The following is a 7,774-nucleotide window of genomic DNA, read 5'->3' on the forward strand; positions in this document are numbered from 1 at the left end:
GCTATCTAGTGTATGTGTACTTCCTTTGGTAATATTTCACCCGTTTGATGTGTTTGAGCTTTTGATTTTCCCATTTGAAAGGGACATTTACGTTATGAATTTATCTCGGACTTCGGTATTTACGTTATTACACTTTTGTATGATACAACAGTGCATATCTGATATGTTCCTTATGTAGTAACTACAATGCCCTTTCCCTTTTCACGAATGTGACCTACCGAATTAGACTATTTACCGGATAACATATACAACACGACGGGTGCCACATGTGGAGCAGGATCTGCTTACCATTCCGGTGGACATGAGATCACCCCCAGTTTTTGGTGGGTTTCGTATTGCTTAGTCTTTAGTTTTCTATATTGTGTCTTCTGTACTTTTTTTTGTCTGTTTGTCTGTTTTATTTTAGCCATGGCGATGTCAGTTGTTTTTTATCTAGTAGTTATGAGATTGACTATCCCTCTGGTATCTTTCGTCCCTATTCCTGAACGTACAAGGAGCAAAAATATTCTTCAAAACAGACATCATTTTTTTTATGCTTATCACCCTCTCCCCTCGCCTTCCCCCTAAAAAACAACATGCGGTCGGCAAAGTGCAAATTTATTTTAAATTTGAATGATAAAAATGTTAATACTTTAGATCCTAGATAAGAATTTCCAATAATGCATTGCACTCTAAAAAAAGTTAACCTTTCATGGACAGTTACTTTTCAAAACGTATATTTTTAAATTCATAAGGAACGAGTGAAAAATAACAATCATTAACTGTAAAGGTAATCTGTGATATTCGGAGATGGGGTGCAGGAGGATTCAGGAGAAAAACAACATGTAAGTGTCTAATTATCTTATTTCAATGGTTGGTTAAGCGTATAATCGGCAGTGGCGGAACCAGCCATTTTAAAAAAGGGGGGTTCCCAACCCAGAGTAAAGGGTTCCAACTATATTCTCCCATTCAAATGCATTGATCGGCCAAAAAAGGGGGGTTCCAACACCCGGAACCCCCCCCCCCCCCCTGGATCCGCCACTGATCGGGGTAAAAAGACCAAACAATACACAAAACTCATTATAAAAACTAATAATACAAATAAGAAAATAAACGTTATAGTAAAACAATTACCCTCAATTTCATGTTGATGTAACCACACCTTCATGATTAACGTCTTGAAATCTAGGCCTTACCTTGATAGGAGACGGGACTTCCTAACAGACCTTAAATCTTAGATGCATGTTTTTTTTTATTAGTTTTTAGTGGCTTTGAACTAATTTTCAGTAACTGCGAGTACTCTCAGATCATTACTTACTACTTAGTGTATTTTTTGTTGTTGGGATAAACAAGTACCCGGCTACGTTTACTCTGTGATTTTGTTAGGTGTATTTCTATTTGTATTCGTCTGATAAGTTTAGCCTCTCAACTGATTTTTATAGTTCGTTCTTATGTTGTACTGTTACAACACTGTCCCAGTTTAGGAGGAGGGTTTGGACCCCGCTAACATGTTTAACCCCGCCGCATTCTGTATGTATGTACCTGTCCCAAGTCAGGCGCCTGTAATTCAGTGGTTGTTTATTGATGTGTTACATATTTGTTTTTCGTTCATTTTTAAATTTTACGTACGCCGTCACGATTTGGTTGACCGGTATGGAAATACTGTTTCACATATGATATCGGGTATGTTCCTTATGTTGTATCTACAAATTCCTATCCTTTTCACGAATGTGACCTACCGAATTAGACAATTTACCGGATTTGTAACATATGCAACACGACGGGTGCCACATGTGGAGCATGATCTTTTTTACTCTTCCGAAGCATCTGATATCAGCTTCAGTTTTTGGTGGGTTTCGTGTTGCTTAGTCTTTAGTTTTGTATTTTGTTTCTTCTGTACTATTATTTGTCCGTTTGTCTGTTTCATTTTTAGCCATGGCGTTGTCGGTTTATTTTCTATCTATGAGTTTGACTGTCTCTTTTGGATCTTTCGCCCTTCATCTAAGCCGTTAGTTTTTCCGTTTAAATTGTTTTACAATTGTCATTTCGGAGCTTTTTATAGTTGACTATACGGTATGGGCTTTGCTCATTGTTCATGTTGTTGAAAGCCGCACGGTGACCTATAGTTGTTTATTTCTGTGTTTTATTTTTAATCATACCACATCTTATTTTCTTATATATACCTAACGGACGCAAACAAACTACCATATCGGATTTCATCTGTACTGTCCAATAAATTGCAAAGACTGTTTACACTCGATATGGAAAGTTGTTAGGTAAAAAAAATCATTTACGCTTCATCTTTCATTCCTGTTAACAAACCATTTTTACGTGTTTCAACGTCTGTTTGTACGGTTCCGTTTTGGCTTAATTCTATTTATATTGTTTAAAAAAAACAAGCTTTTTGTGTTTTGCTAGCGGCGTTTTTCGGTAACAATTCTAAAACGAATTTGACTCTTAGCGGAACAGCGTTGATTGTGTTACAATTCATTTATGTATTGCAAAAAGAAAATAAAAAGGACCAACCCAGAATAAAAAGCTCAGTCTGTTATGCAATAGAACACATAGAGATAAAGTCGAAAGCTAACTCATCAAAAGAATCATAATATTTCAAGGTTCAATGAACCAATCAATGTAAAATAACGTATTGTTTTAACTCGCGAAAAGAACACACTACCTGTATTGTGCTTAAAATTGTTTTAGCCATTTAAGCCCTACCTTCCCCAATTATTCTTAAACTGAGAATATGTAATCTTATTGGTACCAGAAAAATAAGTATTTCTTAATACTAGTATATACCATTTTATTGTTGGTATTTCTTTTTATCATAATATGCATTTCTGTTATGTATGGATTTAAAAAACAACAAAGATCTTTGACATTTGCATTCAATAGTTTTCAAAAGCAAGGACGCATTTATTTCTAGTTGTCTTACATCAACTTTTCCTTGTTATCAAGTAAAATATATGTTGACGGAAGAAGAGCGTAATTAGGTTTGTGAGTTTTATGTTGATGATTATTTACCATTTAGAAATCAGATGGTTGTCAGGTTGAAAGAACTAGATATAAACTTAATGTTGGTAAAACTTTATTGACTGTAAGCTGTTATGATATGTGTCACTTGAATGAAATTTTTTCATATTCAAGATCAGCTAGTTTTTCAATTTATGAATCCGAGATGTTTTGATATGTAAGCTACATTTTATGTAGTAACATTTTGAAGACAAAAGTTTAACTGTAAAAAACAAATAAATGAGATATTCTTATATATTTATTTGACTTTACATATTATACTTTTCTTTAAAGGCTACAATTTTTAAAGTAAAATTTAGATTAGGACCATTAAGAAAACAAGTGTTATAATATAGCGAAAATCTTAATGTTTTTATTCAAATTTTAATTGAATTAAACGCTTCAATAAATATTTTTAAGTATAAGTTGATAATTATTACTCAACATTTTACAAACGTGAGGCAGATGTAGTCATGCAAACCTCCCTCGTCAACAAATGTTCTTGTAGATTCTATTATCCGAAATAAAGGTTATAACAAAAATAACTGTACTGTACCAGATCTTCAAACTATTAAGTTAGAATAATTTTTTCCGATTAAAAATAGATATAAAATTAAGCCACTAATAATTTTTGTAAGGTTGCTTGTTGTTCCACATTGAGTCTCGATAAAAAAAAATATATTAATAATATGGGCAAACACTTTTAATCTTTCACATTCTGTTTGTCTCTGTCCCAATTCAGGAGTCTGTAATTCCATGAATTCAGCGATTATTCCTGGTTACTATCAACTAAATCTGCGTTTGTTTATTGTTTTGTCATATATAAGGCTATCGATTCTCAAGGTTTAATTGATACAAATCGGTCCTTTAAAAGCCTACCATATATATATTGTATACGTTTGATCGTTGGCCTTTAGTTTTCATCATTCGTGTTAATGGGAAATAGTAGTCTCAATGGCAATTATACTTCCGTTTCTTAGTTTTGAACGTATGTTAGTTTTGAAGTTCAGTGATATTGTCTGTGAAGATTATTTCAGGAAAAAACTTGTGGTATATTTGAGTCGAGTTCTAACTCTACTGCAGAGATGAACTGTTTCGCGACATGGCAATATTATGGGGAAATCAGCGCTTACCGTTAATTTTATTTAGTTCGATTTCTTTTAAAATAAATACAAATACAATACCGTTTAACTCGAGTTCCATTCGTTTGATTTTTTTCCCATTTTTAAGTTAGAGACTTTCCGTTATATTCTTCGGAGTTCAGTATTTTGTTATTTTCACCAACTCTGGTGAAGTCGGATAGAGAATTATCCTTCTGAGGCGTATTTAACTTTGAAAAAAACCCCGTTTTTTTTTTATCAATATTGTGTATACTGTTGTTTCTCTTTTTGTCTTTTTAGTCTTTACTCATGGCTTTATCAGTCAGATCTTTGAATGCTAATGTCCCTTTTAAGCTTTCGGTTGTCCTGAAGACTTTAATAATATTACAGACGTCATCATCCTTTTATTCACCATATGTTGATATCTGAGCATTATACTTATTTGTTTCATATGTTCACGGATAAGTTCCTGTTATTGAATATCTGAGCCTTATAATTATTTGTTTCATATGTTCACGGGTAAGTTCCTGTTATTGAAATAAGAATTTCATTCTTTGTTACTGGATTGTGCCTTACACTCTTTTTACTGTAAATATTTGTTATATATCGGGTGCTTTTAGTGGAACAGAAAACTACTTACAATACAAAAGCTCTTGAGTTCATACGTTGTTTTCGTGATTTTTGTTTTACTCCATTTTTTATTTCCTGTGTAATATTTTTTTTAAATTGTTGCTTTTCTTTTTATCTATTGTAAAATATTTATATCCACAATTTTCTCTGTCTTTGTGTGTGATCGAATTCTTTGTTTACGTAATTAAGCCACATTCATGAAATTCTGTATAAGTACCACAGTGTAGATTCTATTCTGTACGCTATCCGGAAGTCGCGATTTTCGAAGCGAGAACTTTTTGGATCACATTTTAAATTTGATGGATATACTGAATTAAACGTTAAGTTGATCATCTGTACATTGGTTAATGATTAATTCAGCTTTCATCGATATTCTCAGATGGTATAGAATTAAATTCAGCCCATTCATAATTCGTATCTTTACCTTAATCAAGAGATTTTCAAGTGTATCACTAAGGAAAATCAGTCGGTGAACCTAAAAACAATCTTTTTACCCTCTTAGTGTACAAATTAACGTAAAAAACAGGCTTAATGAACTACTTAGTAAACTAAGTAAATTTCAAGTGGTGGTAAAAGTTTCAACCAGATCTTTGAAGCCAGAAATAAGAAAATTACACTTGTTTGAATTTCTCACTGTACGACCAGTCTCGCTTGTATATTTTGAAACTGTATGATCAGTCTTTATTTCACTGTATTCTAGTGCTGATTTCAAAGGTATGTACGATACATTAGAAGGTGGAATTTTTCTAAATAACACAAATATTTCAATAAATTCACATCCTGAAAACTTTTGAAACATGTTTTGGCTTGATAGGGTGTACTCGACTTACTACATTAAGTATAAGGATGTTTAAATGTTGCTTAAATAAGAGGAAGGTTTGTTGTATATATAAGTTTCAGAAATGTCCTCCGTTATACTTAAACAAACACACAGATGTAATCGTTATATAAAAATGCATGTATTTACACACATTCGAGGCCGTACTGTAGCCTATAATATATCACAGTTCCTTTACTTTGTTTTGGATGTAGAGCTGTCTCTTTGACAATCAATTGTACACCACTTTGTAAAGCGGGGGTTACTAGTGATAATGAAGTCCGTCTTTCCGTTCGCCCGTCGGACCGGTATAATATGTTTCGCTGGCTTTGTAAGCGTATCTCCTCATAAACCACTTAATATACATTAGGGGTTCCAGCCATTTTTAAATGGAGAGGGGGTCTAATTTAGGAGAAAAGGAGATTCCAAATACATGTTCCCATACAAATGCATTGATAGTTAAAAAAGGGTTTCAAACCGCCGGATCCCCCTTTTTGGATCCGTCACTGATATAACTATTAATTAATCTTTCTCTGATTCCTTATCATAAATGATAATGACTGTATTGTACACCGTCTATTTCGAATTTTAGTAAAAATCTTTAATGGGGTTTCTTTATATAAGATACGCGGACTTTAACATTGCATTATATGGGGGCACCCATCAGGTATTTCCAACACCTCCTAAACCAATTATTAAAGTTTCTGAAATTGCTCCAATTTTAATATTAAATGCACTATGGACCGTCAATTTCGAATTTTTGGTAAACATATTTTTGATGTTTATATATCTAAAGTACGGACTTTGCCATAGCCTTATATTGGGCGTACTTATTTTATATTCACAACTTCCTTCAAAGGTTGAAAGTACATAAGCAAATTATTATCATTTTCACAAGTTGCCACGCAATTAACAAATGCAATCAGTACAATGACATATATTGATTAACCCAGAAATCGCTTTAAGTAAACTGATAAAATCCTTTTCATTTTAAAGTCATTCGTTTTTGATACAGGCAATGATTTCTGTAAACTTACCCAAATTATATCACAAGAATTATTATACACTATTACAAAGTCCACAAGCGAATCATGTATTGCTTTTTATGCATTTGATTTTAATTATAAATAAGACTGACGGAACAAAAATACTATTAATTTTCCGTCTACAAAAATCATCAGAAATATATTTGTATTGTCTGATTAAAGAAATTACACGTTATTGGTACCTGGACAGTTCATAATATAGACATGTATATACCTTCAAATTGCCGTTGTTTTTTTTTCAAAATCACGACTTGTCATACAGTCAAAAAAATCTGAAATCGCTTCTAGAATACAGTCAGTTCTAGAATGATCGTACAGTAATTTATTTTGGGATCCTCAAGGAAAACATATTTTTTTCTTTGTGAAATACGAATATTCTACTTAAATACGAAAAGAATATTGAAACAGTATGTATTTAACTGTAAACTAATGCACATATTTGCAATAAAAGATTATTTGCTTTGTACTACGAGAGCAAAATTGTCCATCGATCTCACTTTTGTCTATCAAGTTGGTGTGATGCACACGTATATTTCATATTCTAATGCATGTTTTTGTTACAGTTACTCATATTTATGATGCTATACATACCTTGAATATGTTCAAAGCACTTTATAGATATAGGAGTAAACAAATGATGAGAAAAGTCACCGTAGGCAAAACCGTCCTGTTAGCGAGTTGGAAATCATCGCTTCGAAAATCGCGGCATCCGGATAGCGTACAGAATAGTATCTACACTGTGAATACTATACTCATCAAGCCACATTTTAATCAAAAATCGAAATTTTTGATCGATATAAAAAAAATAATAATTACATGCCATCGACACTTATCGTTTTCGTAAACAACATAACATATACCCTAGCCTACATCCTCATTTGGCTAAACATATATTTTATGTTCTTAATTGCACTTAAATCTGGAAAAGTAAGGAATAGGTTTCAAGGATCGATCTTTTTTAAACGATAACGTTTTCTCTATTCTTTATGTTATATTTATTGCTGTCACCAACATACAAACTCATAACCCATACACTTACACACTCACACCCCACACATTCACACCAGTAACTAGACGCAACTCCAACGGTAGCTGGTATTGGAAAGTAAAGACTTGTAACAACCTTTTCATTGCAACCTTTATTACATTTATATACATTTGTAGAACATTTTTTGAACTACTCATCATAG

This window comes from Mytilus edulis, chromosome 7 (genome assembly GCF_963676685.1).
Source record: "Mytilus edulis chromosome 7, xbMytEdul2.2, whole genome shotgun sequence".
NCBI lineage: Eukaryota > Metazoa > Mollusca > Bivalvia > Mytilida > Mytilidae > Mytilus > Mytilus edulis.